The 12,625-nt window shown below is 44.9% G+C and overlaps 1 long non-coding RNA gene across 1 annotated transcript; it reads left to right on the top strand.

Annotated features, from left to right (window-relative positions):
• The first annotated feature begins 1,456 nt into the window (after positions 1-1,456).
• LOC118624591 lies at positions 1,457-9,058 on the top strand. Its single transcript, XR_004958397.1, has 3 exons — positions 1,457-1,528; positions 4,096-4,142; positions 8,913-9,058. It is a non-coding gene; the product is annotated as an uncharacterized LOC118624591 (long non-coding RNA).
• Positions 9,059-12,625: the final 3,567 nt, after the last annotated feature.

The raw sequence follows: 12,625 nt of genomic DNA, 5'->3' as shown, positions 1-12,625 counted from the left end.
ACCCGGGCCTCCCTAGACCTCAGGCTGATGCTCTACCACTGAGCCAAACCGGCCAGGACAGCAAACTCTACTTTCATCAAGCAACAACAACCCAATAAGACTTTCTACTTTCATCAAGCAACAACAACCCAATAAGACTTTCGTGTTTCCCCTGCTATATAGTCTTGTTTCTGTACAGAGTAAAGCATGACTTTGGAAACAGGATTCAGGCATACCTTAGAGATGTTGTGGGTTCGGTTTCAGACCACCACAATAAAGGGAGTCATAATGGTTTTGCATGTGGAGGGTCTTGGCCTTCAATTTGTAAAAAATGCAGCATCTGTGAATCACAATAAAGTGAAACACAATAAAAGGAGGCATGCCTGTATTGACCCATGTCAGTGTTAGCGTGAATGGAGTTCAGAAGGGAGCTGGTTGTTATAGGGATTTATGAAAACACCTTTATTTGAATTTAAAAAATGAAGGCAGCTTTCTTTTCTCACAGGATGAAGTCTAATTTGGCCAATTGATTTGATAATGAAGAATGAATTTGCCTGTTGAACTGTATGGTGAGTATTTTCTATTAATTGTTTAAACTCATCCATAGCTCCAAGGCTATGATGAAAATATATTCAAAATACATGTTTAGGAGACACTTTTCTCTGAATAGCTCATGTTCCAGCAGAATCTGAGCCTTCTGAGCAAAGGGATTGTTTGAATAGCAAGCAGCCTTGGAAGCTAGAGAGAGTATATTCCTCAGGAGAGATTTAGAGACATTCCTCCCCTCTCAGAATTTGTTGGTTAAATAAGGTGCTTTTACGTAAAAGAATAACAGGTGTAAGCAATAATATTGTGTTAAGTGTTGGCAAAGCTTTTTCATGTACTTCCCAGAATCTGAAAAGTGAATGACTCTAAGAACAGGGTAGCAAGTCATTTTGCAAGTATGGTGGATTCCAATCATTTACTTTCTTTCTTTCTTTCTTTTTTTTTTTTTTTATCCTCACCTGAGGACACTTTTTCCATTTTTTGTTCAGACAGAGTGGGAGGGAGAGAGAGGAAGAAAGAGAGAGAGAGAGAGAAACATCGACGTGAAAGGGACACATCCAGTGGCTGCCACCCGCACGACCCAACCAGGACTGGGGACAAACTGCAACCGAGGTATGTGCCCTTAGTGGGAACCAAACCTGGGTCTCTGGCCCGCAGGCCGACGCTCTAACCACTGAGCCAAACTGGCCAGGGCTCAATCATTTACTTTCAACAAAATGGAATGGGGATCTATTGAGTTGTTACCTGGTAGTTGAACACATACATGTTTGAACATAGACCATTATATAATTTTTGGCATGCAACATGGGAAGAGTTCAAAGAATTAAGTCATTGCTGTAATACAATTCTTCCTTCTACTTTTACTAGTGTATGTGAACAGTCTACAGGGACAAAAACTAGAAGCAGAGTTGATACTGCATGCTCTCTCCTTCTTGTCTCAGAGACAAGAAGCAGCAAACCAAGCTCCAAACACTCAACATAGCCACATCCATCTTGTTAAAAGGTGCATGTTTTATATTTAATACTTATTTGTATAGATTATAATATGTTTATGTTAAGTTGATTGTGTATTCATAACTATAATGACAACTTCATCCAAAATAATAACACTTACAAAGCCTCATGGTCAAAAGGAGAAGCTTAAGTTTATGTGCATATTTTGATACAGAGAAGTAGGACAACCAACAAAGCTCTCGGAGAGTTGGACATTTATTTAGGGAAAGATGTTGAAGGAGGCCATTTGCATTCACAGAAGAAGGAGGTGAAAAAATGTATTTGAGGAATCATTACACAAGGAAATGAAAAACAGGAGACACACTGAAGTAGAGTCCAGGGCATGTTTCTAAGGAGGAGAAGATTAAATAAGAAAAAAGATGCATTTTGTGGATGACAAAGGGATAGAATACACACACACACACACACACACACACACACACACACACACACACACACACTAGAGGGCAAAAGGGAGTAATGGGAAGTATCACTTCATTGTTAAGTTGTGAACAAAAAACAAAGATAATAAGTGATAAAAATAATGATAAATCTATCAATTTTCAAGTTTTTTTTGAGATATATTGGCATACAACATTTTACAACATAATTATTTGATTATATATATTGTGAAATGATTGTAACAATTAGTTACTATCTGTCACGTATATAGTTACAAATTTTTTTGTGTGATGAGAAATTTTAATGTCTACTATTCTAGCAACTTTCAAATATACATTACAGTTTGTTACCTATAGTCAGCATACTGCACATTATATACACGGGAATTATTTATCTTATACCTAGATAAGATTTTGACCACTTTCACCAATTTTGCCCATTTTCCACATCCATTTCTGGCAACCACCACTCTGTTCTCTCTATTATGACTTCAGTTCTTTTAGATTTCACATATTAGTGAGATCATACAATATTTGTCTTTCTCTGTCTGACTTATTTTACTTAGCATAATGTCCTCAAATTCCATCCCTGTTGTCACAAATGGCAGAGTTTAATTTTTTATGGCTGAATAATATTTCATTGTGTATTTAAATCACATCTTCTCTATTCACTTACCCAGTGATGGACACTTGGCTTGCTTCCATGTCTTGGCTATTGTAAATAAAGATGTAGTGAATATAGGGATGCAGCTACCTCTCGAACATGATGATTGCATTTCCCTTGGATATACATGCAGAAGTGAACGGCAGGTTTAAATAGCTTTCTTTTGGGCCTAGATTAATGTGTTGATGCAATATAATTAGACTATTTTATCTTCCATATTATTTATACACTCAACAAATAATGAGTAACTTCTGTTTGCAAGGCACTCTGCTAGGTGTCGGGGGGTATGTGGATAACCACAGCCTGCTCCCTGCTCATACATTGCTCACAGTCTCAGAGAAAAACACAGGAGCATATAAATGGCTACAGGAACAAGCAACATGCTGTGAAACAAACAAAATAAACAATTTTCAAATTGGGTAGATGGGAAAATTTACTCCTTGTCTTTGCAAGTAGTGATGTCCATACTGCATGTCAGACAGCAGAGAGAGGAGCTGGGAGCCACGGTGACTGCGGCGGACTCGGGTCCCGCCCTCCCGATGGGATTGATCCTCAGAGAGGCACACGGTCTCCCCGGTGGTAGTAGCTTGAATTTTGAAGCAGAAGTACTTTCCCCGCATTTGCAATTACTTTTCTATTATCTTGACTTGGTCTTTTTTTTTTCTCCTTAATCATCACTCGAGGACATGCTTAGAGAGAGGAAGGGGGGTTAGAGAGAGAGAGAGAGAAAGAGAGAGAGAGAGAGAGAGAGCGAGAGAAAGACAAACACCGTTTGGTTGCCTTCCATATGCTCCCCAACTAGTGATCAAACCTGCAACGGAGGTATATGCCCTGATGGGGAATCAAACCCACAACCCTTCTGTGCACGGGATGTCTCTCAACCAACTGAGCCACTCTGGCTGGGTTTAGCAGTTCTTTTTTATAATATAATTAATTCCACGTGTCTGAGCAAACATTCAACCTTCGTACTGTGGCCCCGCCCCAACTTTCCTTCTAGCTTTGCCTCTTGTAATCCTCCCTCCCTCCTTCCATGCACTTGATTCTCTTGTCATTTTATGCCTCCCCTTCCGGAAACAACGCACATTGCTGCAGACCCCCGTTCGTGTGTTCCTCTTGCTTACTTTGCCGGAACACACCTTTTCTTTCTGGCTTACAGCCCATGTTTCCTTGACTTCTGCTTTTTGAAATCCTCCTCATCTGTCCTCAAATCTCAGTTCACAGGCCAGCTCTTCCATGAAGCCTTCCCAGATCTTCAGTCTAAATTATCCCCTTTCTTCAGTGTCTTCTCACGGCACTTAATTCTCTTTATTAAAGCGTGTGCAGTTTCCAAGTGTCTCGACTCTCCCTCAGATCGTAAACTCCTTGCACAGTACCTGACAAATAGGTGGTGCTTAGAAACATGTGTTTACTGAATAAAACAGTAAAGGTTTTACTATGAAGGTGACGAATTGAAACACGGCGTGTGCCTCGTTTGGACACAGAGTGGTTGACTGCTGGCACCCTGTTTTTCAGAAACCTGACACTATCCTCTGAGAAGACCCAGAAAAATGGGACAAAAGGTAAGTGTCCGATGCTGGGTGCTTGTGTCTGAAAGCACAGAGGTGGCTGAAGAGGCCAGACAAACAGTTCCCAGTGTGTTCACTCATATGGCAACTGGATTTCAGTCTGGCATCAGCGTTCACACCTCTGACAGTTTCCTCTCAGTCTTCACAGTGGGGTTCACTGGGCCGGCACATTGCGCCGAGGCTGGGCTTCCCAGTGCCTAGCTGAACTGGGAGGTGACAAGAAGTGCTTCAGGGGGTCGTTAAAGCATGAGCCAGCTTGCCCAGTTTGTGAGTGCCGCATTCCAGTCTGCTGCACCCAGGAGCACGTGCAGGTCATGGTGTTGTCTGTGTTTGTATGTCCACACGCACAGTGCTGAGTGTGCCTGCAGGCTCAGACGCCTGGCTTTGCTCCAGGAGCTCACTGCTAGGGAGCCGGGTTCTCTGTTCAAACCTCAGGAGGCCTTGCAGACGATGCGGAGCTAAGTGATCGAGGAGGCCCTGGGCACACGGAGCAAGTCTGGGCCTCGCAGCTGCTCTGCTCATAATCATGACCTTCCAGACCGTGCACTGGAGCTGGGTCTTGCCACCATGGTGACACCACACTCCCCATGTCTGCCTCCTTTGAGCCATGCCGGCCTTCCTGATTTCCTGCTTCCTCTCCGATTCGCGGATCAGTGCACAGTGTGTCTAGCGGCAGCACTGTGGTGATAGCTTTCAGCTCTCTGCTCCCAGTGAAAATGTTCAGCTATGTACAGAGTTTTCTTGGTTGCTTCAACGATCTATTGCTGTATTGCAAACTACCTAAAACATAGTGGCTTTAAACGATTTTATTGTGATGCTGTATCTGTGGTTCTGTGGGTCAGGAGTTCAGAGCTCAGGAAGGATGATTTAACTCTGCCTCATGTTCTCGGGGCCTCATCTGTGTTGCTTCCAATATCCGAGGGCTGGAATAATCAGAGGCGGTGGGGTCATAGTTGGGCTGCTTACATGAGGGCCCAGGGCTCTAAGGCTTAGTTTTCAAGGCACAGGAAGTGGAGGCTGCCCGTCTCTGCACCTGGAAACTGGCATACTCTCATACTCAGTGAGTCATGAGAGAGTCACGGGCCAGCCAGGGTCAGGCGAGTGCCGGCAGAGTAGGCTCACTGGCATCTCTTTGGCGATAAGCTTTTACGATAGTATAGGTTGGTGTAGAATTTCTCTTCATGTGTGATTTAATATCAATACATGTATGTACATACAATTAAGTTAATTTTTTTTTAAAACCTCCTTCGAGGATACTTTTTTACCATTTATCTTCAGACAAAGTGAGAGGGAGGGAGGGAGGGAGAAGGAGAGAGAGAGAGAGAGAGAGAAACATCTATGTGAGATAGACACATTGATTGGTTGCCTCCTGCACAACCCTGACCAGGGCCAGGGACTGAACCACAACCAGGGTGTGTGCCCTTGACTGGAATTGAACCCATGACTCTTTGGTCCACGGGCCGATGCTCTAACTGCTGAGCAAAACTAGCCAGGGCCAATTAAGTTAATTTGATATAGGTTTATAATTAATACATTTATTAATGTAATAAAGCTAACCAAAGACAGCATCCAATTAAACCTTGAATTAATAAAATGATGTGTATAAGCTACACAAAAAAACTTCTCTCATTGCTCTGTGGTCCCACTTTCTTACTAAGGGAATAGAGGAGAGAAAGATGCTGATTTTTATGGAGCACTTCCAATGTAGCCTGTGAATTTGGTATGTTATCCCATGTAATACAATTGCTTGGGGTTTCTTATATGTACAGATGAGAACACCAAGTAGGTGATTGCAAAAACGACCACAAATTCTTCCCTTACTATGAAGAAGGAGATTATACTTTTCCAGCCTCTGAATTTGTGCCGGTGTGCCCTGCTTTGTCCCATAGAATGAATGCAGTGAAAGTGACATTGGGGAAGTTCTGAGGGCCACAGGAGGGTCTGTGCACACCTTGTTCTCACTCTTTGAACCCTGTCCCCACCATGGGAACAAGCCCAGGTCACCTGCTGGAGGATGAGAGGAGGGGAGACGACATACAGCAAAGACGAGCTGTCCCAGCTGAAGCCCCAGGCATGGGAGAGAGGTCAGCCAGACCAGTAGTGCCACACAGCCGTGGGCTGCAGAGGCAGGAGAGCCCACGGAGACAGAAGACCCACCCAGCTGAACTATATCCAAATTGCTGACCAACACAAGCCTGTGCTAAGCAAAATATTTTCAGCCACTAAATGTTGAGGTGGTTTAATACCTGGTAAAAGCTCACTGATCATGAACTCAGGGAGTTTAAAGTAAATTGTATTGCCTGGCCAGTGTGGCTCAGTGGTTGAGCATTGACCCATGTACCAAGAGGTCACCGGTTCGATTCCCAGTCAGGGCACATGCCCAGGTTGTGGGCCCGATCCCCAGTGGGGGGCAAGCAGAAGGCGGCCAATTGATGTCCTCTCTCATCAATCTATCTATCTCTCTTTCCCTCTCTCTCTAAAACCAATAAAAGAAAATTGTATCTATGGGCTTTCAGCTAAAAATCCCTGACAATTTATAATTATGACAACTACTTGTAACAGTGGCAAGTGTCGCTAAGCTTTGTGTCACATGCATTTGAGCTGAATGCCTGTGTGTAGTTTGCGCTTGGCTTGTACAATTTTCCTTGTACCTTGAGCTGATATAGGCAGGTCTTAATTTTAAAAAAGATTTAGGCAAAATATAGCCTCTAAATGAATGACACATTTCTAAGAGTTCGGCTTTACCCAGAGGAGGCATGGGGCATTCTGCTGACCTGGTGGCATCTAATTTTATAAGCGTTGGTGGTTTCCTTTGGTATATGATACACTCGAGCACTTGAGTCCCTTCATTGTTTTCTTACCATCATCATCTTAAAAATTGAAACTCTATTCTTAAACATGTATGGAATATCTGGACCACATTGGAAGACTTTAAAATTTCTACAGAACACACTTTAAAACTTGTTACCTAAAATGTTAAAATTACTTACCCAAAAGTTATTTGTACCTGGTTCAAAATTTTTTTTTCAAGACTAGTTACTGAGGTATGTACCAACAACATCAGCGTGCTCTCAGTGTTTAATGCAATCACTGGTCCCCATTTCACCAAGTGTCTAGGATTTTAGAGAGGGTCTGGGGCTCGGGGGATGGAGGCCAGATTCTTTGTCTTGGGTGGAAAGTTATGTGCACCCTTACTGTGCTTCAAGCTCCGTGCTGGGCACTGCTGAACTGTCTAACACTTTCCCAGTGGCTGCTGTTCTCCCCTGCAGGCTGCTACTTGTATTGTGCAGACGGGGGTGGGGGGGGGGGGCATGATGGCTAGAATTTGTCATCACAGATACCCTTGGCCTGTCTGTGATGCAGGGATGGGAAAGCATTGATGAGAGAGTTTTCTGGGGAGTTTCAATATCAAGTGACCCGGCAGCTGGGTAAACGGTGTTTGAATCTCTATTCTCAGCTTATTTTAAACTGCTTAAATTTAGGAACTGTCTCTGACCTCAGGTTATGGCATGAAACAAATACAGTAAAATCAAATGGGACGTTAGGGTGATGCTATCTCCCTAGGGTGATCAAACAGCCACTGGATAGTTTGACAGAAGCTAGCTCATCCAGAAAGCTCTTACCTCATCTACCCAGAGCAACCACCACAGGTTAAGACAGCTGCGCCCCGTGGGAAGCAGTCGGCTACCTCTTTAGACTGCAGACCACAGTGGGAAGACGTTCGCCTGCTTGACACCCATTTCCTGCCCATAAGTTAATTAATAGAGTGGAGTTGGCCTGTTTGCTCATCCTGGGGAGAGAACAGGTGGTGATCACTCCTGCTTCATTGAGTTAGCACTGATGGCAAAGAACGGCTGGATCGAGGCCAATGGTTTTGGTTAATATTTTGTTTTGTTTATTTTTAAAACCTGTGAAGGTAGATAAAGGATTTTTTTTTTCTCTTTCTGTTGCCATAGCAATGCATAGGCAACATGATAGAAGCCCATAACTGAAAAAAAGAAAATGCTGGTACTAGGTTGCTTTTTAATGTGTGAAATAAAAGTAAGATTTGTGTTTATATCCAGAACCCTTTTTCATTTTCAGTGTAGCTAATCTGCCCTTCAGCTAGAACCGGCTAATCGTTTTCATGTTTTAGCATTATCCAAAACTGGATTATACTAGAAAAGAGGGAATGGAAGACTTGGGGACGTGATTATTTAGATAATAACAATAGTAACGGCAGCTTTGCAATTGTATAACCCTTTATGATTTAAAAAAATACAGATGATGCTATTTGGCTTTTTTCCCCTATGACATGAACAGGACAGGGCTTCCCCCATTTTAGAGTTGAAGACACTGAGGTTAGATGACTACTAAGACTCTGGGCTAGAAGTTAGTGGGCAAGATGTCCTTTAAGGAGCGTCCTTAGGATTACTACCTATGGAAGGGGGTAGAAGGAGGCAGAGGAATCACTGACGGGTGAGGCAGGTGCAGTTACCGCCGAGGCTGACCCCATGAGAGCTCTCCAGGTAGGATGACCCTTTGGATTCGTCCCGAGCTTGGTTGAGGTGGCCAGGCCATCAATCAGTCATTAAATGTGGGCCACTCTGAAAAGGGACGTGACCTTGGGCAAGGCAGCGCTCTGTCCCCAAGGCAGTCCCTGAATAGTTGCTGACGGCCCTCTCAGCATCAGGTGAGTTATTTCCTGGAGGGAGATTTGGGAGATTCACTCCTCATGATGCTTGAATCCAGTTTTTCCCATTCATTCTGGATTGGCTGTTGCAGGATTCCAGGGGGCCACCTCCTGGGAAACACGTGGACGAGGAAGACGAGGGGCTGAGACCGTAGCTTCACTGCTGGAGCTGGTGCCAGGGCGCCGTTGTCACTCCTGTCCCACCCTTGGTGCCCACTCTAGACTCCTCCTGCACTCAGCTAGCACCTCTGCCCGTCCTCCTGGTTTCCCTGGCGGCAGGACCCAGACCCTCTCACCCAGGAACCAGCCCTGATCACCACGTTCTTCCCAGGTCCGGTTGCTACACTTGTCCAATTATAACAAAAATTGAGCAAGGGAGATCCAAAAGGCTCCCTGGTGGGTTGCCTGGACATCAGACATATTCCTCTCTCTTTCTACTGTGCGGCAGCAACGCTGCCTCTTCACGATGGTCAGGGGCAGTCAGTCCTGCTTAGGATGGTGACTCTTTTTCTTGCCTGCTGCTCCCTTGGCACAAGGAACCTGAAGTGCCCAGGCAGCACTTCTAGCTAAACAATGGGATTCTTTGTGTGCGTGTCCTTTGGCAGAAGCAGACAGGAAGAGAGAGATTGAGGGTGGGAAAGAGCAAAAATGAGGTACCCCGTTGACTGGAGCAGCAATCGAGACCACGCACATGGGGTGGGCGAGGATGCTCACCTCAGACTGGCTGGTGCTGGCTCCCAGCAGGTAGATGCTGCCCTGAGACCTGCCTCTGTAATAACTTGGCATGAAGATTAAGTATAATCAGGACTTTCAGAGATTAGCTTGTAGCCTGCATGGTTTGACCACCCAGGGAAAGATACAGTTTTTGTCACATGTCATAATCACATTGATGCAATTTATAGTTTAGAACCACGAATGAAAAGTCATGACGCACACACGTGCTTTGCTTCTGGCTCTTTCCGCACATGTGCATGTCCCTGTTCTTCTCCAGAGTCTGATCTGTTACTATCTTTAGGGCTTTCTTACGACCCCTGGCCTTTCCACGGTGAAGTCTCTGGCTTCACAGCTTCAGCTGTGACTCATGCCTCTAGGTGATGTCCAACAAAAGGTGCTGCTGGCCTTGGAGCGATTCTTCCTCCAGGGATGCTGCCGCAGTGGATGGCCCAGACAGTTGGGGTGTTGTGAAATAGTGCTGTGAAATAGTCTGCAGAGGTTCAGTTTGAACCCTAGAGGCGCACTGTTACTTCATTGTCAAACATCATATTCAAACCACAACAAAACTTTATTTAGTAGCCCATTTAACTAAAAATGAAGTGTAAAACATAGTCATTTTAAAGTGTGGAGAATTGCGCCCGGCTGGTGTGGCTCAGTGGTTGCGCATTGACCCAAGAGGTCGCCGGTTCGATTCCTGGTCAGGGCACATGTCCAGGTTGTGGGCCCATCCCCAGTGGGGGGCGTGCAGGAGGCAGCCAGTCGATGTTCTCTCTCATCGGTGTTTCTATCTCTCTCTCCCTTCCTCTTTCTCTAGAATCAATAAAGAAAGAAAAAAATAAGTATGGAGAATTGATAAGAATGTCTGACTAAGCATATTAGAAGTTGAAGCATATATGGAGAATCGCTTTCCCTATTAAATCCAAAAATAGCAACCATTTGACATGTCGACTCTAAATCAGTAATTATAAGGCAACATCACTTTTGATCATTTTTCTTTTTGTGGTTGACTTATCCTCCTAACTTGTCAGAGGAAGAATTTTACCTTAAAAATATTTTTCCCCCCAACATTTCCCAATTCTTTCTTCTCCCTGAAAGGAAGATGACAGCCGATGAATGTCAACAAGCTGGGCTATGTCATTAAATTTTAATCACCTTCCTGCCTGTGAAGCTGATAATTGGAGATCATTTAATAGAGCCCGCTGCTCGGCTGGCTCTGGAAATCCCAGCGTCTGAGAAAGGCCAAGAGCCCAGCTCTCATCGCGAGCCAAGCTCAGCTCAGCCAAATGCCATGAGCCCGAGGACCTCCCTTGGGCTCATGTGAGATTTTCGTTCTTTTCTTTCCCCTTCACCGATGGAGCAATGATAATGTCATGTCATGTGGAAACTGGCAGGCCAGCCTTACTTAACAGAGAGTGAGCTACGGATCTCCTTTGCTCTTCTCTTTCTTTTCAAACACACTCAAAAGAGTTCTCGCGCGGTTCCGCTTTGCTCCAGGCAGTAATGATGTGACAACGAACTGCACTCTCTCATCTGGTCCAGCCCAGAGCGGTTTTAATTTTATCTCAAAAATAGCCTCTCTTGTGGTCTCACGACTCTCCAGCCAACTGTCACCTACTCTTCTTACTCTTTTCCATCACATCTCTATATAACCAAGCTTCCAAAGAGCACACTTCTTCCTTCCACTCTACGAACCATCCTTGACCTTCATCATAACAAACTACCGAGTCGGTGGAAAGAATTAGGCTGCTGATAATGTAGCGTAGGAGCCTCGTAGCTCAGTTTCCAATTCCGTGCTTTAAAAGAAGCTTCTAGGCCTCACGCTGCGCATCTCTGTCTCAGTGGAGGCACTCACGTGTTCTTCCCTCACGTAATCATTCGCTGATTTTGAGCATGGCCCTCTGCTAGTGCAAACAGGGTAGCTGAGAGCCGAATGAGCACGGTTCTCATCCTTGGAGAGCTTTTCATCTGGAGGGGAGACAGACTCACATCAGTGTTACACGGACACTTGATTATAGTTGTTATGTGGTTATAGTGCTATGAAGCAGCGGTTCTCAACCTGTGGGCTGCGACCCCTTTGGGGGTCAAATGACCCTTTCACAGGGGTCGCCTAAGACGTAACAGTAGCAAAATTACAGTTATGAAATAGCAACAAAAATAATTTTACGGTTGGGGGTCACCACAACATGAGGAACTGTATTAAAGGGTCGCGGCATTAGGAAGGCTGAGAACCACTGCAAGGAAGCATGTAGAATGGAACGGAGAGACCTGCCAACAGCAGTATTTAGTATTTCTCGAGTCCTCGCCATGTCCCAGGCGCTGTGCTGTGCCATTAGAGGTGTGAAGTCATTGAATGTGCACAGTGGGAAGCAGAGACACAGAAAGGTACCCCCCAGAGTCACATGATCTGAATGTGGCTGTCCATACTCATAGCGACATCATGTGAGAATTTCCTTTGTGCTTCCTTCTCACCAACACTTTGTGATACGGATACTTAATTGTTGACTGTCTGATAGGCATGAGATTGTATCCCAGTGCAGCTCAAGAAAGAAATGTGACTGTAGTGAACTGTGAATCAGGGACAAAGGGTATTTCCATGGCCATAGTGAGGAAATGTGAAACTGATTTAACTGAATACCGTGAGAGGAGACTTTGGAGGGTGCAGGGGAAGGGAAGTGTGTTTCTATGTGTGTACACCTGGTGACTGGTAAAGATGCCGGAAGGTGGCCAAATCCTACTTTCCATAAAAGGAAGTTAGTGTGATAATACCGAAAATTGAAAAATCTGGTACTAGCAGTACACTTGTGTTCTTTTAAAACATGGAGGTAAACACTGAAAAGAAAGGGGAGAATAAAAAGCTGCGGAAATGTTTGCTTCTAGGGGGACTGCTGCTTCCCCATGCAAACCTTGTCATTCTGCTGAGTTTGTTTTCCCTCATTCCATGAGCAATCGGGGGCCCTGGGGTCATCCATCAGCACAGCCCACCGCAGCCTGGGAGCCCCAGTTCCTCCTTACCGCCAGCGCACCCTCCCCAGGACACCAGAGACATCGGTGTCCTCACAGAGGAGCCTGAGGTGGCTGCCACTCCCCATTG

This window comes from Molossus molossus, unplaced genomic scaffold (genome assembly GCF_014108415.1).
Source record: "Molossus molossus isolate mMolMol1 unplaced genomic scaffold, mMolMol1.p scaffold_m16_p_10, whole genome shotgun sequence".
Classification (NCBI taxonomy): Eukaryota; Metazoa; Chordata; class Mammalia; order Chiroptera; family Molossidae; genus Molossus; species Molossus molossus.
This window is presented reverse-complemented; position numbering and strand designations above follow the sequence as displayed.